This window comes from Podarcis pityusensis (genome assembly GCF_964106645.2).
Source record: "Podarcis pityusensis genome assembly, chromosome: 10".
Lineage (NCBI taxonomy): Eukaryota > Metazoa > Chordata > Lepidosauria > Squamata > Lacertidae > Podarcis > Podarcis pityusensis.
The window spans coordinates 10093153-10119454 of NC_138035.1; the positions used below are offsets into that span (position 1 = coordinate 10093153).

Here is a 26302-nt window from a genome sequence, read left to right on the forward strand (position 1 = left end):
CCTTGATGGGGTGGCAGAAGCAGCAGTGAGGAGACAATGGAGCCAGAGGCAGACCGGGAAGAACATTGGCAGCATCATGCCAAAGGCCAGCTCAATTTATTATTTTAATTATTGTGTTTCTATCCCACCTTTTTCTTCAAGGTGGCATAGATGGTTCCCCCCTCCTCATTGAGTCCTCACAAGAAGAAGAAGAAGAGTTTGGATTTAATATCCCGCTTTATCACTACCCGAAGGAGTCTCAAAGCGGCTAACATTCTCTTTTCCCTTCTTCCCCCACAACAAACACTCTGTGAGGTGAGTGGGGCTGAGAGACTTCAGAGAAGTGTGACTGGCCCAAGCTCACCCAGCAGCTGCATGTGGAGGAGCGGGGAAGCAAACCCGGTTCCCCAGATTACGAGCCATTTCAGGGCCACCATATATCTTTGGGGTAGGGGCCAGGTAGAAGCCGGGTCCCCCAATGTCCACAAATTGCGAAGGGGAAACGTGGCGCTGACTGCAGCCCAACTCCAGTGGCCAGCTCCTTCCCTCCTCCTGTATGGCTGCTGTGTTTTACTCTGCCTGCATCTCCTCCCAGTGTCCTGACGTCCCATGTGTGAGGTCCACGCGCAACGTTGGCTCTCCCAATCACCCTGGCAAGCTGGTGCCTCTGATCCCAGCAGTTCCTCCACATTTAACATAGGGTGGCGCTTACTTTGTGAATTCCCTGCCTTGCTTATGTCTGCAAGGGAGCACAAAATTGTCACAGGTGAAGTTCCTGTTGCCGAAAAACCTAACCACCGAGTCAGTGGGGTGGGGTAATCATTTTGCAGTACTTCCTGCCCATATCTACATGAGAATGAAAGGCTGTGAGACCACCAAGTCCACTTGATCCCAGCAAAGGGCAAGGAAAAAAAGATCATGTAAAGAGAAAATGGAATCTGGTCCCCATGAAATGAATCACCCTTCACACCAAAGGGTATGAATACAGAAGAGACACTATAGACACATACCGTATTTTTTGCACCACAACACTCACTTTTTTCCTCCTAGAAAGTAAGGGGAAATGTCTGTGCGTGTTATGAAGGGAATGCCTACGGGTGGCATGCCTACAGATTTTCCTCCTCTAAAAACTACGTGCGTGTTATGGTCGGGTGCGTGTTATAGAGCGAAAAATACGGTAATTAAACAATGGTGGGTTGCATCCAGGCTCATTTAGTCCAGCCCCACTGAAATCAATGAGGCTTCAGCCATGTTTAACTTGGCCCGTTGATTTCAGTGGGACTCGAATTCAGCCAGCTTAGTTTGCTCCAGTGCAAATAAATTGCAATAAAGAACGATCAGGTTGTTACGAGTTTAACCTTGTCGGTTTTCTGCATAGAGCTTTGGCAGAATTGACAGAGCTAAAGAGGAAAACCTCCCCACCCCCAACCTATAAATGCACACCATCTACATACTAAAGAGTAGAAGATCTTTTAGCTTGAGATGTTATCAGGTTTTTTTCCACTGGAACAAAACTGCAGCAGTGACAACCATAAAGACCTCCTTTCTTTGCACTGATCACGACTCCAAATTAATCTCTTACATATATCTTCCTTAGGCTGCAATCCTTACCTGGGAGCAAGTCCCATTGAACTTAATGGGGCTTATGGCAGAGTAGACCAGCATAGGATTGTACTGCGCAAGTCTTTTTTACCAAGTTAAAGTAGTGCAGCTGCACTGTGCCGCAGGGATGTTGCGTTTATTTTGCAGTGAATGAACAACTGAACCAAACGGGGGCCCATTCAGGTTTAATTCAGCATGAAAAAAATGCCTTGAGGAATGAATGGGCATGATAAATGGTGCCGGTTCCATTCTCCTGCTCATAGCAGTTTGTCGCTCATTCACAGCAAGCTCACCTTTCTCTAGTGAAAGCAACTGATCTTATTTTATTTTCCCAGAATGCCTAGGGCACTGCATGCTTTGGGACAAGAGCAAAAGGTGACCAACTGTCTGTCTGTGTGTGTGTGTGTGTGTGTGTGTGTGTGTAGGGGTTGCCATTTTCTTCCAGAATGTTCCAGAATGACACAGTGATGGGGGCAGCCTGGGAAATTGCCTGCCTGCAATTGCCTGCCTGCCGACCTGTCTATCATGCAAGCAAGTCGGGGGAAAGCCATCAAAAACAAACAAGGCTGCAATCCTAACCCCACTTAGAATCACAGAATTGTAGAACTGGAAGGGACTGTGAGGGTGATCTAGCCCCAACTTCCAGCAATGCAGGGATCCTGATCCACTGACCCATTGGGCTACTGGCAGGAGACTCTTGAGAGTCCCATGGACTGCAAGAAGATCAAACCGATCCATTCTGAAGGAAATCCGCCCTGAGTGCTCACTGGAAGGACAGATCCTGAAGCTGAGGCTCCAAGACTTTGGCCACCTCAGGAGAAGAGAAGACTCCCTGGAAAAGACCCTGATGCTGGGAAAGATGGAGGGCACAAGGAGAAGGGGACGACGGAGGACGAGATGGTTGGACAGTGTTCTCGAAGCTACCAGCATGAGTTTGACCAAACTGCGGGAGGCAGTGGAAGAAGGGAGTGCCTGGCGTGCTCTGGTCCATGCGGTCACGAAGAGTCGGACACGACTAAACGACTAAACAGCAACAACTCCTTAGTAGGCAAGCTCATCCCAGTGCTGCATGAGACTACAAATTTGTTCATAAAAAGTCTGCGTGAAAACTCATGCACATTTGAGAACGTGCTCTTTCCAATGTACACATTTTCTTATGCAATTTTGCCTAGAATTCACTTATATTGCAAGCAATTTCCCTGGAACCCAATGCATTTCTGCGCATCATTATTTTCACCAATACCAACTGCCTTTTTGAACATACTTTTCATGGCTAAGAACTTTTTTTTTTGCATTCATTCTTTGGCTGGATAACTGCATTGCAAAATTCAGAGAAAGTGCGGCTTCAGAAGGAAAGCTGTGTTTCGATTCGCCTTGAGAAGAGTGAATTTTGCAGGTTTGCATTGGAAAGGTGAATCAAATGAACTTCTCCAATGGCTCGATTAAGTGCAGAAAGTCCTCATATTAGGGGAGTTGTGGAAAGGACGAGTTAAGATGCTGCACGTTTGCAAATAGACTACTGCAATGCGCTCTACGTGGGGCTACCTTTGAAGGTGACCCGGAAACTGCAATTAATCCAGAACGTGGCAGCTAGACTGGTGACTGGGAGCGGCCGCCGGGACCACATAACACCGGTTCTGAGAGATCTGCATTGGCTCCTAGTACGTTTCCGAGCACAATTCAAAGTGTTGGTGTTGACCTTTAAAGCCCTAAACTGCCTCAGTCCTGTATACCTGAAGGAGGGTCTCCACCCCCATCATTCAGCCCGGACACTGAAATCCAGCGCCAAGGGCCTTCTGGTGGTTCCCTCATTGCAAGAAGTGAGGTTACAGGGAACCAGACAGAGGGCCTTCTCGGTAGTGGCGCCTGCCCTGTGGAACGCCCTCCCTTCAGATGTGAAGGAAATAAGTAGCTATCTTATTTTTAAAAGACATCTGAAGGCAGCCCTGTTCAGGGAAGTTTTTAATATTTAACGCTGTATTGTTTTTAATACTTGATTGGGAGCCACCCAGAGTGACTGGGGAAACTCAGCCAGATGGGCGGGGTATAAATAAAAAAATATTATTATTATTATTATTATTATTATTATTATTACTTCTCTGCCTTCAAATTGTGCAACTTCTGCCAGCGCTTTCCACCTCTGGGCGATACTGGTCTGGAAAACGAGCTGTCCATCTTTTAATTAAACACCCACACCAGCCACAGAGAGGACCAAAGGTATCTAATTGCACACTTGGCATCTAACATTACCTCTTTTGTATTCTGCACTCCTTGCTTAGAGTCTACTGGAGAGCCAGTGACTAAACGATCAGATGTCATGGACTGGCTGGATGCAGAGGAATTGTGAGAGGTACCAGTTGGGGAACCCCAAGGGAACCCCCAGGGGAAGAAGGCTCAGAGCCAGGGGATTGGTGGTGGGATGGCGGTTCAAGGGAGAAGAGGGGGCAGATGGGGAGGAGGAGATGTTGGAAGTTGAAGAGGCAACGGGGTTTAGTGAGCAGGGAGAGGCTGGGGCAGAGAGCAGTCCAGAATCAGTGGCAGGAGAGGAAGGGGGCCAGGAGACAGGGATGAGACAGGTTGCTGAAGAAGCCAGGGCAGGGGTAGGCAACCTAAGGCCCATGGGCCATAAGCAGCCCACAGAGGTTGTTTAACTGGCCCCCGAGCCACCCCCGAACTGAGCCGCCCGCTCAGCGAGTCCCCGTACACTGCGCTAAACCAGAGCAGCACAGTGTGGGGACTCGCTTCCACGGTGCCGGAGCGTCTGAGCATGCTCAGATGCCGAAAATCACGTTTGCACAGGCGCAGATGCTGGAAATTGCGGCCACATGGGCTCATGTGTGCACACGATCTGGCCCATGGAGGGAACCTACCCTTTGCTGACCCCTGAGCCAGGGAGTCTCTCCCTCCTGCTGTGACCAACTTGCCTCGCCGCTAGTCTCCCAGAAAACAGAGGAGTGAAGAGGGGAGAGCAACGAGAAAATAGATGAAGGAGCCTGAGATTGTTTGGGAGTATACAGCCTGCCGGTCAGTTTAATCCAGCGCCTGTGGCAGTTTATTTCCTGGGGTAAAATCCTAAAAAAAAGCTCAACATTTGGCTTCTGGTCAAGATGGCGGTGGGCTAAGCAGTCAGCCCCAGAGTGCCGCAGATTTTATTTGAATTCTAATTGTTTGGGAAGGACCCAGGGAGAGGAGGAATCTTAGGGAGTGGTGGGGGCATTCAGCCCCCAAAATTGCCTCATTTGGGGAGACCTAATGGGAAGAGTTGCTGTAATCACTAGGCCTGTGCTGTTTTGGTTTCTTTGAATAAAGAGTTAACTTCACCTACACTGGGTAGAGTCGTACCTCGGAAGTCGAACGGGATCCGTTTCAGAAGTCCGTTCGACTTCCAAAACGTTCAGAAACCAAAACGTGGCTTCTGATTGGCTGCAGGAGCTTCCATTGGAAGCCATGTTGGATGTTCGGCTTCCAAAAGGATGTTTGAAAACCGTAACACTCCTTTCTGGTTTTCGATCGTTTGGGAGCCGGAACGTTTGACTCCCAAGGCGTTTGGGAGCTGAGATACGTCTGTATTTTCTCGCTGATCATGGCTGACTCCGGTTCCTGACATCAGGCTTCATTTTCCTGAAGTTTCATGGAAGCCATTTACAGGGTCATTTCCCCCATGAAGAGAGAGTCCTGGAAGCTTGTGGTGTCTCTGAGCTATCTGCACAGAGAGAAATACTAGTAGGTGCACAGTTGGGGTGCGGGAGAAGGGCAGCAACAATTGGAGCCCGGTTAATTTGCTTTCATTCCAAAATGATTCATTTATTCAATCCCTTTATTAGCTGCCTAATAAAAACATTTCTCCAAGCAGCATACTGTATGAGGGAACGCAAAAAAAATTAAGCAACAATCAGCTACTAAACCAATAAAGCCCATCCAACTGAAATTCAATATTAAAATAAACAGATGCAGGGAAGAATGAATGGATAGGAATGAGAGTCTAATCAGGTCTCCCATTCATAACGTTTGGGGTTGCAGCAGAGGTAAGTGGGTTATCTTATTATGGTTGTGGCAGCTTATAATTACATGGCTGGGTAGACCCACCTCAACAAAAAAGTTTTGGGCAGATGCCAAACACAATACTACAAAGGCAGTTGCCAGTTTTGTGTTTTAATATTTTGTTGGAAGCTGCCCACAGTGGCTGGGGCAACCCAGTCAGATGGGCGGCATATAAATAACAAAATTATTATTATTATTATTACAGTGGTACCTCGGGTTACAGACACTTCAGGTTACAGACTCCGCTAACCCAGAAATAGTACCTTGGGTTAAGAACTTTGCTTCAGGATGAGAACAGAAATCGTGCGGCGGCAGCGGGAGGCCCCATTAGCTAAAGTGGTAACTCAGGTTAAGAACAGTTTCAGGTTAAGAACGGACCTCCGGAACGAATTAAGTCCTTAACCTGAGGTACCACTGTATTAATTTCATCAATGGGCAGGGAGTTCCAAAGAGGAGGAGCCAACACACTGAAGGATTGATTCCGTGAGTGTGTGGAATGAACATAGACAACACTTAGAGCTCCAATGCATACAATTTGAATGTATAGTGGTACCTCAGGTTACAGACGCTTCAGGATACAGACTCCGCTAACCCAGAAATAGTACCTCAGGTTAAGAACTTTGCTTCAGGATGAGAACAGAAATCGTGCTCCGGCGGCAGCAGGAGGCCCCATTAGCTAAAGCGGTGCTTCAGGTTAAGAACAGTTTCAGGTTAAGAACTGACCTCCGTAACGAATTAAGTTCTTAACCTGAGGTACCACTGTAAAGCCATTTCCCGTTCCTGGGGAGATGATGTTGCGGGCTAGGAGCAAGCCCTCCCCACGTGCATTGGGCGGGCTAGCCCTTGCGCCATTGGATGGTCCTTGGCCACATCATCCCTAGGCCGTCCAATCCGGATGGTCCAGGGGCGTGGCACGGGCTATTTAAACTTCCTGCGGCCGAGGGCTTGCCCCTGTTTTCTCCCTGCTCGGTATTCCGTTAAAGCAACCTTTCTCAACCTGTGGGTCCCCAGATGTTGTTGAACTACAACTCCCATCACCCCTAGCTAGCAAGGCCAGAGCTGAGGGATGATGGGAGTTGTAGTCCAACAACATCTGGGGACCCTCAGGTTGAGAACCGCTGCGTTAAAGGAATCCAGCGGGCGTGATCTCTGTCCGAAGCCCCAGACTGGGGGCTGGGACCATGGCACGACCTCTAGCGGTGACCCTGGGGGAGTTCCTAGTTGATGTGCATCAGCAGGGCTCCCCCTTCTGGTGGTTAACCCTTCCAAGACTCCTGCAGACGGGCAGGAGTCAGATATAGTCGTGTGGTTTCCAATGCCTAAGCCAATACCACTCACATTCTGTAACCAATGAAGTTGTGGCCTTTTTCGCCCATTAACCTAAAATACTGTTTTGTGTCTCTTTATTTCACTTCGCAGGAGGGTTTGGGACCTTGCCACACAATGTCCCGATACCGTCTAGAATTAAGAAACAGCTGCCCTGGACACAGAATTGACCTGCGCCACCATGGACAGCTGTGAGTCCAAAATGACTCCCAGGCTGCGCACCTGGTCCTTCAGGGGCACAGTTACCCCATTCAGGACCAGGGAGTCCTCCACACCCACCCGCCTCCTGTCCCCCCAAAACAGTACTTCTGTCTTGTCAGGATTCAACCTCAATCTGTTAGCCGCCATCCATCCTCCAACCGCTCATCATGTCCCACCCCCACCTAGCGTACGATGCCAGTGCTGGCATGCCGGCTGGGTAATGAGGAGCGTGGAACTAGTCTCCGCACTTGGCTTTCTCTTCCCTGCGCGACATAGTGGGGAGAAGGCCGTGGAGCAGGCCACAGGGTTTTGGGGGAGCCCAGCCCCCTCCTTGAATTTTTCGGGGGGCTGCAGACCCCTCAGCCCACACCACTTGGGGTGCCTGCCCACTGAGCACGCCCTGGAAAAAACAAAGCACTGTGAGGCGAACAAAGGTTCAGGGTTCAGGAACAAACGTTCAGGGTTGTTTTTTTTTTGTCTGTAGGTTTCTCATTCAAACAGCTCCGTTTCCTGGAACGGCTGACTCTCCGCCTGTAAGTTTCCTGCTCCAACCACACACTGACACTCTCTCAACTTTCTGCCACCTAACTGTCACACTTAATTTGAGGTGCTGGGAGCCAACACATCTCGTGGGTCTTAAAGGAAGCAGTGCTCCTGTGCCAACACTGGTGCCCCTCAGAATTAGGCCACCAGAATCAGAACGCTGGAGAATGAGGGAAGAATCACAGAGCATCATCTTCACATGCAGAATGTCACAGGTTCAGTCCCCGGCAGCTCCAGTTAGGGCTAGGAACAGCTTCTCTCCAAAACTCTGGAAAGCCGCTGAGCTACAAGGACGCCAACGGCCTGACTCAGTATAAGGCAGGGTCCTATTTTCTTGGACGCGGGTGGCGCTGTGGATTAAACCACAGAGCCTAGGACTTGCCGATCAGAAGGTTGGCGGTTCGAATCCCCGTGACACAGTGGGCTCCCATTGCTCGGTCCCTGCTCCTGCCAACCTAGCAGTTCGAAAGCACGTCAAAGTGCAAGTAGATAAATAGGTACCGCTCCGGCGGGAAGGTAAACGGCGTTTCCGTGCACTGCTCTGGTTCGCCAGAAGCGGCTTAGTCATGCTGGCCACATGACCCGGAAGCTGTACGCCGGCTCCCTCAGCCAATAAAGCGAGATGAGTGCCGCAACCCCAGAGTCGGTCACGACTGGACCTAATGGTCAGGGGTCCCTTTACCTTATTTTCTATTTCCTCCCCAACAACTCATACCTACAAAACCTCACTTAGACATTTTTCAGTTTGTTTACTGGAAATGTTTACGGAGCTGTCTTTCCACTCAAAACCGAATGTTCAAGGGGGGTCATAGATCAATATTAAAATTGATAAAACAACAACAAGCATCAATCAACACGGTGAAAGAATAAAAGCAGCAGTCCCAGAAACATGGACAGACAAATCTGTCAGTTTTGCTTTCTCTCTGCTTCTCGTTCAAAACATCAGCAAGGCCACATTTTCAGATCAGTTTGCAGTAAAAAGAAGTCAACATGTAAATTCATCAGCATTTTCACGAGGCTTTCCCCTAATGCATATAGTTTGCATGCAATTTCGTCCAACACACACATTTCTGCAAATCAATTTTCCCATATATGATGCTTTTCTGTGTGCTCTTTTTTTCATTAACATATGCATCTATACGCACACTTTATCCTAATACAGGGTATTCATAATGAAGTATACAGTTTCAACACACTATAAATGGAAACTGTATATTTCATTATGAATCACCCTGTATATGCACTTGTCCACACAATATTTGGCTGAAGAACCGAATTACAAAATTCAGAAAAGTGTGGCTTTCAAAGGAGGTTGTGTTTTACTTCAAATGGTATTTTGAATTAGGCAGCTTCACCTTTACATGTGAATCAAATCAAATTTATTCCCCACCCCTACCAGGAACACACCATGAGTTCAGAAGTCCTAAATTGGTCTGTACTTGCAGATGCTTTTCCAAATAAAAAATTGCTTAGCATTGAGCAAGGTGCAAAACGGATCTCTTTGAGGAAGGGCATCCCACTAATAAGAGCAAAAAGTCAACAAGTTTTGGTTTTTTTGCCACCAGTTGTTTCTCTAGACGTCCTTTTGAGATGGTAACCTGGTCTCCAACTTTGCAAAGGCCAGTTTTTGATCTTGAAGGGCTGTCAAAAGATAGTCTGTTCAAGGTCTGGTTTAAAGAGAAATAACCTTGAAGAAGCCCTCCCACACCAGAGAGCAGACTGAGCAGTCCATGGCTCAGCTGACTAATAATAATAATAATAATAATAATAATAATAATAATAAACCTCTCCATTCTGAAAGAAATCAGCCCTGAGTGCTCACTGGAAGGACAGATCCTGAAGCTGAGGCTCCAATACTTTGGCCACCTCCTGAGAAGAGAAGACTCCCTGGAAAAGACCCTGATGCTGGGAAAGATGGAGGGCACAAGGAGAAGGGGACGACAGAGGACGAGATGGTTGGACAGTGTTCTCGAAGCTACCAGCATGAGTTTGACCAAACTGCGGGAGGCAGTGGAAGACAGGAGTGCCTGGCATGCTCTGGTCCATGGGGTCACAAAGAGTCGGACACGACTAAACGACTAAACAACAACAACAATTTATTATTTGTACCCCGCCCATCTGGCTGGGTTTCCCCAGACACTCTGGGCTACTTCCAACAAAGATTAAAAGTACATTAAAATGTCACACATTAAAAACTTCCCACAACAGCAGCTCACTTCCTAATTGACTGCCATTGTTGCGTTTCCCTCTGGCATTTACACAACGGCAACTTCCCATGAGTTACACAAGCAGCGTTCTAACACAGACACAACAAATGACACCATCCTGACTTCCGCGTCCAGATTCCCCAACTTACACACTGAATACAGAAGGACCATCTACAGAGTTGTAACTAGAGATAGGGGAGAAACATGATTCAGTTTGTAGTTAAAGGTCAGCCGGTTTAATTTGCACTGTTGGAAACAATGCATAAACCTAAACACAGCCGGATTTTGCAACGCAGTTCTTCAGTCAAGTGATGTGTGCAAAGGTGCAAATATTGGGGAGAAAGTGTGGAATGCATATATCTGTGAAAACTGCATGCAAAGTGCATTACGTTAAGGAAACCACTTTGCCCGAAATCCATAAATTAGGCAAAAATCGCATAGGGGAAATGGGCATGTTAGGAGAAATCCACACTTAAATGCTGATGAATTCTCATGGGGGTAAAAAAACAACAACTGCGACTTTAAAGAAGAATGGGAACTTTTTACAAAGTACTTAAAAAGACAACAAAATGAATTGGACTCCTTGGCAGGTTTTGAATCAACATACACAAATTTTGCGTTTGGCAACACGGTAGATAGATAATATAAGGATTGAAATAATTTTATAATATGCAGAGAGTGACGTGTGTTGAAAAATCAGAGAGAGGAGCTGAGGGAAGTCTTGTGGGGGGAAGGAGGGGTTTGATGGGGAATGGGGAAAAAGGGGGGGAATAATGAATATGATATATTTTGATATACTGTTATGTGGAAATTGTTAATAAAAAAATTATTTAAAAAACAGCAACAACTGGCAAACTGGTGTGGAGATGTGGAGAGCTGAATTTGAGACTAGGAAAATGAGAAACAGATCTGAAATTGACCGATTTCCCCATGCCTGGTGTCACCTTAAGGCCCTGAGATTGCATATCCAACATAGCATTTCCAACCTCTCGCCATGTGATCTGCTCCTGTTCCTTTTCACAGAGTTCTGCTGTTGACACTTTCTTCCCATGGCACAGAGCCAACATTAGCCAACTGCCCGTCAAACTGCTGTTGAAAGGGCAGAGGGACCAGCCTAAAAGTTGGCAACCCCAGCTCACTCCTGAGCCTCAAATAACTGTGCAGCGCTGGCAAGTTGCCACTTCGGCCCTGGGCAAGAGAAGCACTTATAGAAAGAGGAAAGCCTTTGCCACTTGAGATCTGACCTTGCGAGGCCTGGCAGACGAGGGCAGGCGCAGAATAGGCTTGCCAGTTTATAAAGGGGGCCACCACCCCATTCAGCCCAGACTTTCACTAAGGTTTGTAACCCGAAGAGGGGGGAAAAACAAAACACTTTTCCTGGTGTGGAGCTGAAACAACCCCTTGCTTTTCGCTGCTGTGAAAAGAGACAGCAGAAATGGATGTTCAAAAGTGACAAAATGCTGTCAAGGGGATGGCGGGGAGGAAGTGTGGGTTACAGCCGACCAAGTTATACTCCGAGTAGACCCAGTAAGATGAATGAACCTAAGTTAGTCACATCTAATAACATCCACGGAAGTGAGAGCTGGACCATAAAGAAGGCTGATCACCGAAGAATGGATGCTTTTGAATTCTGGTGCTGGAGGAGACTCTTGAGAGTCCCATGGACTGCAAGAACATCAAACCGATCCATTCTGAAGGAAATCAGCCCTGAGTGCTCACTGGAAGGACAGATCGTGAAGCTGAGGCTCCAATACTTTGGCCACCTCCTGAGAAGAGAAGACTCCCTGGAAAAGACCCTGATGTTGGGAAGGATGAAGGGCACAAGGAGAAGGGGACGACGGAGGATGAGATGGTTGGACAGTGTTCCCGAAGCAACCAGCATGAGTTTGACCAAACTGCAGGAGGCAGTGAAAGACAGGAGTGCCTGGCGTGCTCTGGTCCACGGGGTCACGACTAAACAACAACAACAATAACATCCACAGGTCTACTCTGTGATTGATAGCTCAGTCGGTAGAGCACGAGACTCTTAAGCGGAGGGTTGTGGGTTCGAGCCCCACGTTGGGCAAAAGATTCCTTCATTGAAGCGGGTTGGACTAGATGACCCTCGGGGTCCCTTCCAACTTTACAATTCTATGATTCTACGAGCAAGACGAGGACTGTATACACCCTATTTCCCTCCTCTGACACACACACACACACACACATATTCACTGCAAGCTTAGAGAGCCTTTGTGACATTACAAAAGTTCCAGGGGGAGAATATTCTGCCTCTCCACAGCTCCCCATTCCCCCCCCCATACCTGATCTCCAAGTTGCGCCCTCCTTCCTTTTCCCCCCGTCCTGCCTGCTTCAGCCAGTTCACTCTCAAGAAGTTCAGCTCGAGTTGTGGCTGCTGCTGTCTCCTCCTCCTTCTTCTCCTGCTGCTGCTACAGCTGCCGCTTTCAGTTACCCACACGGCCACCCACACAGCCGCCGCCACCTGACTGCTGCCGTCGCTGCCCGGGGCACAGAGATGGAATTCAAGATGCCGCAGGGAGCCTGGTGTGAGAGGACGCGGTACCAGCAAGCTGGGGGCTCCCCTAGGAAATTCTCCACATTTCCACATCCGTTTGCGGGGTGTGTGTGTGTGTGTAGAGACCTCATCCTGAAAACTCACTGTCATATGGGTGCAAATTTCTCCTAAGATTGACACACCCTCGCATGCAATATTGCCAAATGCACAAGCATTTTCACAAAGGAATTCCCCCCTAATGCAACACATTTTCCTGGGTTATCTTCACCAATATGCGCCTTCGAATGCACACTGTCTTTTTGGACTGAAAAACTGCACCGAATATTCGGCGGCGGGCGGATTTTGAAGGACGGCTGCGTTTCGGCACGTCTACTGTTTTGAAAAGTGCAAACCAGGTAAAGGTAAAGGGACCCCTGACCATTAGGTCCAGTCATGGCCGACTCTGGAGTTGTGGCGCTCATCTCGCTTTATTGGCCGAGGGAGCCGGCGTGCAGCTTCCAGGTCATGTGGCCAGCATGACTAAGCCGCTTCTGGCAAACCAGAGCAGTGCACGGAAACGCCGTTTACCTTCCCGCCGGAGTCGTACCTATTTATCTACTTGCACTTTGATGTGCTTTTGAACTGCTAGGTTGGCAGGAGCAGGGACTGAGCAACGGGAGCTCACCCCGTCACGGGGATTCGAACCGCCAACCTTCTGATCGGCAAGTCCTAGGCTCTGTGGTTTAACCCACAGCACCACCTGCGTCCAAAGGCAAACCACATAGTTTTGCCTTTTAAATGCAACCTGGCTCAAATCTCTTCCTCTCCCTTGGGCTCCCCCTTCCAGCCTTTGCAGCCTTTTTGAAATAGGAGAAATGAGTTGGGTTCCTCTTCTGCAACTCCCCCCCTCCTCTGCCCCCCCCAAGTTACCATAATGCCATGCTTGGAAACACTTGAGTTTGTACACAAAGGCTGGAAATAGGAAGAGCTTAAAAAAAATTGGCTGAAGGTGGTCGAATTAGAAATTATTGCTCAAAGTGCGTTATCTATTTATTTATTTGAGTCAATTTATGAAGCTCTTCCAATTTAAAGAAAAAATCTCAAAGTGATTTCGCGGTTAAAGCGAGCCACAAGAAGAGCAGTTCAAGACAGTTCTGTATATGAAAACAGTTCAAAACAGCACCCTCTGTTTTTTTAAAAAAGGTTTCAAATCCAATACAGATATGGTGTGTGTTTGCGTGTGTGTGTTCATTGCTTTCCACAAAGAAGTATCATAGACAGTAGAACTGTAAAGTTAGAAGGGGCTTTCAGTGTCATCTAGTCCAACCCCCTGAGCAAACAGGAATACGGTGGTACCTCGGGTTACAGGTGCTTCAGGTTACAGACTGCGCTTACCCAGAAATAGTACCTCGGGTTAAGAACTTTGCTTCAGGATGAGAACAGAAATCGTGCTCCGGCGGCAGCAGGAGGCCCCATTAGCTAAAGTGGTATCTCAGGTTAAGAAGAGTTTCAGGTTAAGAACTGACCTCCAGAATTAATTAAGGTCTTAACCCGAGGTACCACTGGATCATGGTCTGGCATCTCAATGCTGGCATACGATGTTGCTTTTTCCAAAGTCAGAAGATCAGTCCGTCTAGCTCATTGCAGCTCACAGCAACGACCTTCCACCTGTTCGGACCAAAAACACACCTCTGACTCCCAAGCTAAAACATGTAAGTTACACTTACACACAGTTTCACTTTTGATTTATTTTTCATACCACTAGTGATTCACCTTATTGAATCCTTAAATGGAAATTCGCAGAGGAACGTACATCTACTAAATGTGATCCCTGGTGGCGCAGCAATAAAACTGCCAGCGCATTTGCAAAGCGAAGCAGGGGCTGGTCTGGTTTCAAATTGGATGGGGGACTTGCGTGTTGAGATCGCTGCATTGCAGAGGGTTGGACTAGATGACCCTGGGGGGAGACCCTTCAAACTTTACAGTTCTGTGATTCTACAACTAAATCCAGCAGTTTGGCAGGAGAAAGGTATGAGCCTGTGTCTGGCTAGAAATCCAACAGAAACTCATTTCTGGCAAGTCTTGCCCCCCATGAAGCAGTTGCTGAGACTGAAGGTCCCCACATGCCCATAGGTGGCATAGATAGGCAGCAGTGGTGAAACTTCACCTGTTGGATTTCCCTCCTGCTATACCACTACTTAAGGGACGCGGGTGGCGCTGTGGATTAAACCACAGAGCCTAGGGCTTGCGGATCAGAAGGTTGGCAGTTTGAATCCCCATGACAAGGTGAGCTCCCATTGCTTGGTCCCAGCTCCTGCCAACCTAGCAGTTCGAAAGCACGTCAAAGTGCAAGTAGATAAATAGGTACCACTCTGGCGGGAAGGTAAACGGCGTTTCCGTGCGCTGCTCTGGTTCGCCAGAAGCGGCTTAGTCCTGCTGGCCACGTGACCCGGAAGCTGTACGCCGGCTCCCTCGGCCAGTAAAGCAAGATGAGCACCGTAACCCCAGAGTCGGCCATGACTGGACCTAATGGTCAGGGGTCCCTTTACCTTTATACCACTACTTAATTGAAGCCATGGGCATTTGTCCAGAAAAAGACATGAGCAGGCTGCAATAAGCAGCAAACAAACTCTTCCTTGCATCATGGATATCTAGGTTATATAGTTTCCAAGATTTTAATTATTCACCTGCAGAATTCAGCAACGCAGGTCATTAATTCCTAATGATTATCATAACCCCTTATTATCTTACATACCTTTTTCAGCGTTCTGTGGGGACAGCATTTCCAGAAAACATTTCAAATTTGCTAATTGTTTTAATGATGACAACGATTAAGGTTTCATATAATAATAGCATGATTGCTCCTCACTGCTTTCTCCAAATCTTCTCCCCAAACATTATTGCCTTTTGCAAGAGCAAATTCCTTACTTTTAACTACGCACAGTGTGAAAAGGCATTTTCTTTTGTCTGCCCTGCATCTTCCAATTGGAAAAAGATGCACAGCTTTCATCTCCTGGCCTGTTGAATGTCAGGCCAGACAAAAACATCCAAGCACACCACACACCTCCAGGTTTCAATTTCGGGAGCTCCACACAAATCTCCCTATGACGTAGCAGGGAAGTGAGTGCCAGTTTGGTGTAGTGGCGAGACCGTCAGTCCAGGAACCTGGGATTTAGACAGGGTTCAAATCCCCACTCAGACACAAAGTTCATTGGGTGACCTTTGGCCAGTCCTTGCCTCTCAGCCTGACCTACCTCACAGGGTTGTGGTGGGGATTAAATGAGGAGGAAGAGAACCTTGGAGGAAAAGGTGGGATTTTAATGCAATACATAAATAAAAAAATAATAAGTGAGCACACTGTGTCTCATCTTTAAAAGCTTGGCAGGCATGGCGTGGAAGCTGTTGGGACATCTTTGTTGCTTCCATCTAGTCTTGAATGTCTTGCCTGATTCCTGAACTCCTGAATCATGACTCCTCCAGGGCTCTGTGTCTGCTGCTAAGCCTGTCCTGCTCCTTGCCTGAAGACAGATCTCTTTCTTACGTGTAAGAGCCTCTATATGCCTGTATTGGGCAGAAGATGCAGCGAAACAGAGAAGCTCTGGCGAAGCTATAGCACGACGAACCACAATTTAGAAAAAAAAGGGAAATGGGAGGTTCAACCACAAAATGCCCTTATTTAGTGCAGACCCAGACGGGAAAGATTATGAAAACAGATTGACAGGAGAATGAATGAATGATAGGACTGTGCACACCCTGATGTGATCCATTTGGAGCTCAGCCCTTATGTTTAATTGGGGTTTAAACCCTAATTAAACATGTGCTTGGGGGGAGGTGGGGGAAGAAGGAGATTCTGTTTTGGGTGATTTTGGTTTGATATCTGGGCTTCAGTTGCACAGCCCTAGTAAATGACACAAGGCAATACATATTGCATCACCCTCGTGGCTGTGAAGTTTTGTGTATGAGACACTGATTGGCTGATTGGATCAGGAATGCTCAGTTTACAGGGAACCACTGCAGTCCAGTTACTATGAGGGAAGGGAAAGTTGTCAGTTTGCCTGGTATTAGAGCCTCACAGAGGGACCCACCGAGGCTTAGGAATCTAAGTGATGGGGGGCCCTCAGGTGTAACGGAAGGGCACAGGGCAGAAGACGGAGTGAGAAAGAGGAACCGGAAAGAAGGATGTCTGGAGAATGAAGGGTAAGGAAAGGGGCAGATGGGTGGGGAACTGAGGCAAGAAGGGGCTTGTCATTGCTTAAAGTCCAGAAAAAAGATGGATGACTCAGGCTATTTTCTGTCCACATGAGTCACATGCCATAAAATTGCAAGTCCGTTGCATCTCATTTCTGCACTAATCAATAGTGGGGTTATTTCAATAAATTCTTTTAAAATAGTTCAGGCTGCTTGGGAAGGTCCATAGCTCAGCAGCAGAACATTTGTCTTGCATGTAGAAGGTGCAAGGTTCAATTTGCAGATCGGGTGGCGCTGTGGGTTAAACCACAGAGCCTAGGACTTGCCGATCAGAAGGTTGGCGGTTCGAATCCCCGCAGCTCCCATTGCTCGGTCCCTGCTCCTGCCAACCTAGCAGTTCGAAAGCACGTCAAAGTGCAAGTAGATAAATAGGTACCGCTCCAGCGGGAAGGTAAACGGCGTTTCCGTGCGCTGCTCTGGTTCGCCAGAAGTGGCTTAATCATGCTGGCCACATGCCTCGGCCAGTAAAGCGAGATGACCGCCGCAACCCCAGAGTCGGCCACGACTGGACCTAATGGTCAGGGGTCCCTTTACCTTTACCTTAGGTAGGACTAGGAGAGAGCCCAGTCTGAAACTCTGGAGAGGTGCTGCCACCCAGTTTAGGAAATAATACCAGGCAAAATAGACCAATGGTCTGACTTCCTACATTCCTGGCCTGCTAGCTTTCTAAGAGGCAGGAGTGGTTTTTTTTAAAAAACAACAACAATAAAACTTGGTGGAGCATTTAAACCCATTGCTTTGGTGGTACAGCCCAAGGAGAGCGGCGCCACTTGCTCCTGCTGATTTGCATGCGCCAGAGCATCTTGCCAATTAGTGTTTTAATGTGACTAATGCTTAATTAGCCTCAAGCCATTAAACGATGGCAAGATCCTCTGAGATGCTGCCTGAGCATAGCGGGGGTGTGGGGGTGTTAAAGGAGCTTTGTTCTTTAATGGGGAAATAATTGATAACAGCACCCAGAGCGATCAGAAGACATCTCCACACATGACAGTCCTGCTTCCGCTCAGCCTGACCTCCGCTTCCCTTGACAGGCTGTTCAAACACAATGCCGTCGCTGTGGATTTAAGACGGGACCGTTAATCACTGCGTTTCAGAGATTGCTAATTTGATTCTGGCAATTATTCAACCGCTGACTGTCAAAGAGGATTCAAAGATTGCCGATATCTATGTGGGTTTTAAAAAAACAAAAGCGGAGTGGACTCTTTGCCAACTTCTTTGCCTCTCAGGTGTTTTGGACTATGATTCTGGCTGGAGCGAGCCAGCAGTAAATCACACTGAGCACATTGGAGTTAACTCTTTGTTAGCAAAAACAGGATCTGCACAGGGGTGTCAGGCCTGATGAGAACAGCAACTCATCTCCGGCAGGTCTTGCCCACATGAAGCAATTGCTGAGACTGAAGGTCCCTGCTTCCCCAGAGCTGCCCAGTTCCCTTCCTCTCTAAAGTTTTCCCCAAGCAATCTGAGACTGCGCCTGCATGAAGCTAACTTCTCCTCCACCCTCTTCATGCCTCTGCTGGTCCTGTGTGCTGGTCCGGGGGGGGGGTTACCGCGAGGCGTGGTCAAAGTCCGGTCCTGGGCCGAGGGTCTGGAGACTCTCCACCAATGGCGAAGCGGGGTCCAAAGCAAGAAGCCGGGTGTGGTCGGGAACTCCGGAAAAACAGGTCTGGGTGCTGGCAGAAACAGGTTTCCAACATTGTTGCTCCTGCAACCTGGGACTGGGCTGACTGGCCTTTATCTCCTCTGAGGCCAGGGGCGGTCCCAGCCCACAGGTGACCCGCCTCTCCTGGCCTTAAGGTGAGCACTCCTCCTGAGAGAACCCAGTTCCCTAAGCCTCTCTGCCCTGAGCCTCTGCAGCTCAGAAGAGGCTGGAGGGTTACTGGACCCAGGGGCAGCTTCACCTTCCCCTGACAGGGCTGGGAGAGGTGCACATGCAGGCAATGGGTCCTCGATCACCTCCGGAGCCAGAGTGGATACATCTGGTGTCTGCTCCTGAGGACCCAACACAGGTGCAGGCCCTTCAGATTCAAGCCCCTGCCCCGGCTCAGCCGGCCCTGGAGGCGGGGACTCCTGTGCAGGCTGGGACTCCTCAGATTCAGCTTCTGAATCAGATTCCTAGGCCATCACACCCTGGGAGACTGGGGCGGGGAGGGCGGAGCTTGTTGCAGCAGGAGGGGGAGACACCCGGGATGCTTCACCAGCCGGAATCCTCCCTGCCTCTTGACTTCTCTCCTTCCACTTGCCTGCGTCAGCTTCTGCTTCTGCTTCTGCACTGCTCTCTGCCACAGCTTCTTCCTGCTCACTAAACCCTATTCCTTCTTCAGCTTCCTTCCTCCCCCCCAGTCTTCTCTCTCTTCTCCCTCTGACCACTCATTGTCGTCCCACAACTTCCCAGACTCTGAGCCTTCCTTGGGGGCGGAGAGGGATACCCACCCAAGGCCTAAGCCAAGGTTTCCCACATCTGAAATTTAATAAAGTTGTGGCCTAATTTTAATCCTGTAACTACTTTGTTGTGTCTTGTTTATCTGGGCCTAGGCTCCCGGAGGCAAGGGGTCTGCAGCTGGGCACTCAAATTCAGTAAATAATATAAAGAATAGAATCGTAGAATGGTAAAGTTGCAAGGGACACCAGTAATCATCTAGTCTAACCCCCTGCAATGCATAATATTCTACTTTTCAAGTCACCTAAGGGCTTATCCAGGACGCAGGTGGCACTGTGGGTTAAACCACAGAGCCTAGGAGTTGCCAATCAGAAGGTTGGCGGTTCGAATCCCCGCGACGGGGTGAGCTCCCATTGCTCAGTCCCTGCTCCTGCCAACCTAGCAATTCAAAAGCACATCAAAGTGCAAGTAGATAAATAGGTACCACTCCGGCTGGAAGGTAAACGGTGTTTCCGTGCACTACTCTGATTCGCCAGAAGCGGCTTAGTCATGCTGGCCACATGACCCGGAAGCTGTATGCCGGCTCCCTCGGCCAATAAAGCGAGATGAGTGCCGCAACCCCAGAGTCGTCTGTGACTGGACCTAATGGTCAGGGGTCCCTTTACCCTTTACCTTTAAGGGCTTATCCACATTGCTGGTTGCCCTGCAGCTTTGCCCTGGGAAACCCCACAGTTTAGCAATGAATTGCAACAAACACCAATTGAGTTTTCCATGAATTGTCATTTGTTCTGGTTTAGTGCTAAAGAACAGCAATACTACTTAGACCTGTGTTTTGAAGGCATGAAACAAGCAGACGTGCAAATGAGCCCTAAGTTGCTAGCCATCTCCAGATCTTCTGGGAGCAGGGCAGTGTCTGTGTACATTTCTTGGAGGCAAGGGTCAATTTTTTTGTCCAGGGCAGCTGTCTAACAGCTCCATCTGGTACTCAGTCTGAGACCCTCCCTGCCCACAGACTGTCTTGCCAGAGTGGTGCATGCAGTGGCGTAGCGTGGGTTGTCAGCACCCGGGGCAAGGCAAGTAATTTGCACCCCCTAACCTGTGAGCCAAGTAGGGGCAGAGAGCTGCGAGTGCGCCCCCCCAGATGTTGTGCCCGGTGCGGCCGGCCCCCCCTGCACCCCCCACGCTACGCCACTGGGTGCATGCTCTAGTTATCTCCCGCTTGGACTACTGCAATGCACTCTGCATGGGGCTACCTTTGAAGGTGACCCGGAAACTACAACTAATCCAGAATGCGACAGCTAGACTGGTGACTGGGGGCGGCCGCCGAGACCATATAACACCGGTCCTCAAAGACTTACATTGGCTCCCAGTACATTTCCAAGCACAATTCAAAGTGTTGGTGCTGACCTTTAAAGACCTAAACAGCCTTGGTCCTGTATACCTGAAGGAGCATCTCCACCTCCATCGTTCAGCCCGGACACTGAGGTCCAGCTCTGAGGGCCTTCTGGTGGTTCCCTCCCTGTGAGAAGTGAGGTTAAAGGGAACCAGGCAGAGGGCCTTCTCGGTAGTGGTGCCCGCCCTGTGGAACGCCCTCCCACCAGATGTCCAAGAAATAAACAACTATCTCACATTTAGAAGACATCTGAAGGCAGAAGTTTTTAATGTTTGATATTTTATTGATTTTTTATTCTGTTGGGAGCCACCCAGAGTGCCTGGGGGAACCCAGCCAGATCAGATTGGCAGGGTATAAATAAATATATTATTATTATTATTATTATTATTATTATTATTATTATTATTAATTCCAACTCCTCAGCCACAATTTAAACTGCAATATGCACCTTTATTTTTAAAATCTATTTAGGTATACTCCCCTTGCTAAGAACTCCAGGCTCCCTAGAACTTCAATTAGACCTCCCTCCTGCAGTCTGAGTACCCAGCTGACCTTTAAAGTTCAAATGCACTATCATTATTTGTTCCTGGTGCTTTGCAAATTAACAAGATTGTTTGAGAAATTAACATCAGTGGAAGTAAGGACCTTTTATCCTGCAAATTGCACAAGAAGCACTTGTGTCCTGACAAGGGTCTCCTGCTGGAAGCCTTTTTCCTTCTTTCTTTTTTAAAAAAATGATATTTATTAAGGTTTCAAAAGAAGGATACATAGATAAGAAAGAGAAAAATAGAAAAAAGAAAAATACAAAATACAAAAAAAACCCAATTAAAACCAATTCCATCTTTTCATCACTTCTCTTTCATTTACTTGTTTCTCGGACCTCCTCATACCTCCCTTTTTTGTATTCCAGTTCAATTTATTAGTCCAGCAATTCCTTTCCCTCCTTTTTAATCCTGATCTTTAATCTTAATATATTATAGCATTAGGTTTTTACGTATTGAAAATCCAGTTTTTCCATATTCTTTTATACCATTACAGCTAGAAACCACTTAACTTCAATCCAACATCATTCTAACATTCATTAATTTTACAATATTTCTGTAAGTAGTCTTTAAATTTCTTCCAATCTTCTTCCACTGACCCTTCTCCCTGGTCTCGGATTCTACCAGTCATTTCCTTTTTTTTTATAAGATATTTATTGGAATTTTTTTTTTTTTTGAGAAACACCAAACATACAAATTACCATCACCATATAACATACAAGAATATAAAGTAAAATTGACAAAGAGAAAACGAAGAAATAGAAAAAAAAAACAAAAGATATAGATTAAGATAAGTATTATTCACCAATCGTAGTTTCATAATCTTCAGACTTCCTCACATCTCCCTTCCCTGCGTTCTCAGTCTTATCATTACATACAGCAATTTATTGCCTTATTTTCATTCTTATTATTTAAATTTCCAATAGTGTCACTCCCAATTACTTCCTTTTCATCTATTTTCATATGTCTTACAATAAGATCACTGAAGCCATATTTCATTCAATGGTGCATTGTCCTAACATTCATACAGCTTATAATGTTTTTGTAGATAGTCCTTAAATTTTTTCCAGTCCTCTTCCACCATCTCTTCTCCCAGGTCTCGAATCCTGCCAGTCATTTCAGCCAGCTCCATGTATTCCATCAGTTGCATCTGCCATTCTTCCAGTGTGGGTAAATCTTGGGTCTTCCAGTACTTTGCAATAAGTATTCTTGCTGCTGTTGTTGCGTACATAAAAAAGGTTTGATCTTTCTTTAACACCCCTTGGCCCACGATGCCCAGAAGGAAGGCCTCTGGTTTCTTAAGGAAGGTATACTTAAATACCTTTTTTAACTCATTATAAATCACTTCCCAGAAGGCCTTGATCCTTGGGCACGTCCACCAGAGGTGAAAGAATGTTCCTTCAGTTTCCTTACATTTCCAACATTTATTATCAGGCAGATGATATATTTTTGCCAGCTTGACTGGGGTCATGTACCACCTGTATATCATTTTCATAATATTTTCTTTCAAGGCATTACATGCCGTAAACCTCTACCAGTCATTTCCGCCAATTCCATGTAGTCCATCATTTTCATCTGCCATTCCTCCAGTGTGGGTAGGTCTTGTGTCTTCCAATGCTTTGCAATAAGTATTCTTGCTGCTGTTGTAGCATACATAAAGAAAGTTCTGTCCTTCTTTAGCACCGATTGGCCGACTATGCCCAGGAGGAAGGCCTCTGGTTTCTTCAATGGAAGCCTTTTTCTTTCCTGAAGTGGGTGAAATACAATTATAAGAAACAGATATATGATTTTTTTTTAAAAAAATGAGTTCGTTGAAGATATCTTCTTTCAAACAGATCCCAGTAAGAGGTCATGTGTATTCCTAAAACTTTGCCACTGTTAAAAATAAATGTGGGGTAAGTAGCATTGCTATTTTGGTTCACGAGTCTGATCTCAGTTGATAAGTACCGTATTTTTCGCCCTATAGGACGCACCGACCCATAGGACGCACCTAGTTTTTTGGGGGAGGAATAAAGAAAAAAAATTTTTATTCCCCCCCCAGCCGCGGGAACTCCCGCAGGGCTCCCTAGGCTGTGGAGATGTGCCCGAAGCGCGGGGCGCTCTGCTTCAGCGCGCCCCGTGCTCCGTGCAGCAGGCTGCTATCCACAGCCTAGGGAGCCCTGCGGGATCTTACCTGAGAATCATCAGTTGGATCTTACCTGAGAATCATCAGTTGGCTCCAGAGCTTCTCCCACCCTACCCACCCTCAGTTAAGACTTCTTTTGCAGGTTAACCTTTTCTCCACAGGTACGTGGGCGCTGCTACGTCAAGGTCGCTGTTGAAGGGCCAGAAATGAATTCCTCCGCATTGGCAGGTTTGCCTTTCCCGTAGCAAAACGTCACAACTTTGGTGGTGTCAGGCCTTGGGCAGAATCCTTTAGTCTATCTTCCCTAAATTGGGGGGGGGGGGCGTGCAGCGGTGACCCACTCCCCCTCCTCTTTGTGGCAGCGATACCAGGGTTCCCCGTTAAAGGGGTTGTTTGAGGGGAGGCATTGGCTGTGCGCCTAGAGGTTGTCATTGCTCTCCCCTGCAACGGCAGCGTAATGGGGGCGGGCTCTCTCTGCTTGAATATATGTCCTCCAGAGCCAGCTCATGCCCCCCCCCCCCACTGGATAACCCTGATGTTCCCCAGATCCCCAGCGGGGGACTGGGAGGGATAAATGCCCAATGCCTGAGCCATCTGAAACATAATGAAGTTGTGGCCAATTTTGATCCCATAGCACGTTGTCTTGAGTCGCTATTCCACACAGGGGCTGCCCAGGGTTTGGGGGACTCTGCCTGTCTACACAATGGAAAACTCTTGAGTTCCCCCAGAATATCTCTTTATTGAGACTGACCCCTTTATCCCAATGTGCTAACGCATTGCTTATGCAGAAGTTAGATGATTAACCCCAGCCTTTATTGAGTTTTCCTTTGTTTCCAGGGAGGTTAAATTTCTTTTTTTTTATTTCTTTAGTCTATTTAATAAAGCTTATACCCTGTTTGATCGAGGTTTTTTTGTTTTTTGTTACCAAGCAGTTGACGAAAAGAATAAAGCGATAACATTATCAGTTAAAGATACCTGGATAATAAAACAGCTATTGAAAACATCGAAAGCATAATTAAAATCAACAATAGGCTAAAAAGCAGTTTTCAAAACACTTGTTGACATTCTACATATCTAAGTAGGCTTTAGGGGAATAATATTTATTTACCTATTTGATTTGGTGATATTTATATACCACTCGATTATGGGGGGGGGGGGAATCTCAAGGTGATTTACAAAAACAGGACCTCCCTATTTTCATCGAACTTTCTTTGGAGAGCTGCTGCCAGTCAGTGCCAGAAGAGCTGAGTTGTTGTTTAGTCGTTTAGTCGTGTCCGACTCTTCGTGACCCCATGGACCAGAGCATGCCAGGCACTCCTGTCTTCCACTGCCTCCCGCAGTTTGGTCAAACTCATGCTGGTAGCTTCGAGAACACTGCCCAACCATCTCGTCCTCTGTCATCTCCTTCTCCTTGTGCCCTCCATCTTTCCCAGAATCAGGGTCTTTTCCAGGGAGTCTTCTCTTCTCAGGAGGTGGCCAAAGTATTGGAGCCTCAGCTTCACGATCTGTCCTTCCAGTGAGCACGCAGGGCTGATTTCCTTAAGAATGTACATGCTTGATCTTCTTGCAGTCCATGGGACTCTCAAGAGTCTCCTCCAGCACCAGAATTCAAAAGCATCAATTCTTCGGCGATCAGCCTTCTTTATGGTCCAGCTCTCACTTCCATACATCACTACTGGGAAAACCATAGCTTTAACTATACGGATCTTTTACAGATGGGTAGCCGTGTTGGTCTGCCATAGTCGAAATAAAAAAATTCCTTCCTGTAGCACCTTAAAGACCAACTAAGTTAGTTCTTGGTATAAGCTTTCGTGTGCATGCACACGAAAGCTTATACCAAGAACTAACTTAGTTGGTCTTTAAGGTGCTACAGGAAGGAATTTTTTTATACGGACCTTTGTTGGCAAGGTGATGTCTCTGCTTTTTAAGATGCTTTCTAGGGCCGTTTTACTCCGGCGTCTAAATATTGTACAGATTCACCCCTGGAATGTCTACTTTGCGCCCTGTGAACTTGAGGCAAAATCATCCAAGACGAGGAATTGGAACACAGAGACCAGAAGACAAATCCTGGCTTCAATTTGATGTGTGTGGTTTTTTTTGCACGAGTTTTTCGAGGCGAGAAAGAAAAAAAGCTCTCCAGCAGCCCTCGCTGCAAACCAAAGGCGTGGGTGGCCGCCTGTGGTTAGAGAATATGCTTCAAATGCTTTTGCTAAGGTTCCTACGAACCTGCTCGTGTGAGTTATGGCTGTGGCAGGGCCAGGTTTCTTGAAAGAAAGGAAACGCGCGGCACCTACGCCGTCAGAGAACTGCAGCTTTCCCTCCATGGCAGCAACAGCAAAAAAAAATTCTGGGGGTTGGGATATACACACACACAAGGGGCAAAGCTAAATTTCTAGCGGAGGGAGCGAAAGTGCCGTGTAGTGGTTAGAGCGCCAGGCTTAGACCTGGGAGACCAGAGTTCAAACCCTGCACTTGGCCACGAAGTTCATTGAATGACCTTGGGCCAGTCACTCCCTCTCAGCCTGGCCTACCTCACAGGGTTGGTGGGTTAGATGAGGAAGAGGAGAACCATATATGCCCCACTGAGCTCCCTGGAGAGAAAGGTGGCCTATATTGTACAAGCCTGTTGTCTTTGTCCATGGAGTTTTCTTGGCAGGGATACAGGAATGGCTTGCCGTTTCCTGCTCCATGATCACTGCAGATAGTGACAGCAGCCACGAAATTAAAAGACGCCTGCTTCTTGGGAGAAGAGCAATGACAAACCTAGGCAGCATCTTAAAAAGCATATTGTACAAGAAAGAAAAAATGACAGTATGTGTTAATAATAGTTCAGAAATTGGAAGGCAAGTCAGGGGGGCGAGCTCCTTGTTTTGTGTGTGTGTGTGTGGGGGGGGGTTGTTTGCCCCTCTCTGGTACTGCCTATTCTTTCCACAATGCAAAAGAGTTGCATTGTGCTCAGTGCAGATGCTACGAAGCAGATACAAATCGTTCTCCCCATAATTCATTTTTAGCTGATTTTTTTGGTTTTGGGTTGTTCTTTTTTAGTAAACCTACCCGGATACAGTCATACCTTGGGTTAAATGTGCTTCAGGTTGAGCGTTTTCAGGTTACGCTCCACGGTGACACGGAAGTAACGGAGCACGTTGCTTCCGGGCTTCACCACTCGTGCATGTGCAGACGCTCAAAATGATGTCACGCGCATGCGCAGAAGCGGTAAATAGAGACCC

The 26302-nt window shown here is 47.4% G+C and overlaps 1 protein-coding gene and 1 long non-coding RNA gene across 3 annotated transcripts in view; both read right to left on the reverse strand.

Moving 5' to 3' along the window:
* PRKCQ (protein kinase C theta) overlaps nt 1-12382 on the reverse strand; it is a 52744-nt gene extending 40362 nt beyond the window's left edge. Inside the window, exon 1 of one of the 2 annotated variants that reach the window (XM_081022820.1) lies at nt 12200-12382. The gene's annotated coding sequence lies outside the window, so the exon portion shown is untranslated. The remainder of the gene's footprint in view (nt 1-12199) is intronic. The other variant, XM_081022821.1, reaches the window with a different exon arrangement.
* Nucleotides 1-26302, reverse strand: part of LOC308486478 — a 260503-nt gene that overhangs the window by 204353 nt on the left and 29848 nt on the right. The gene's annotated exons all lie outside the window — the stretch shown is intronic.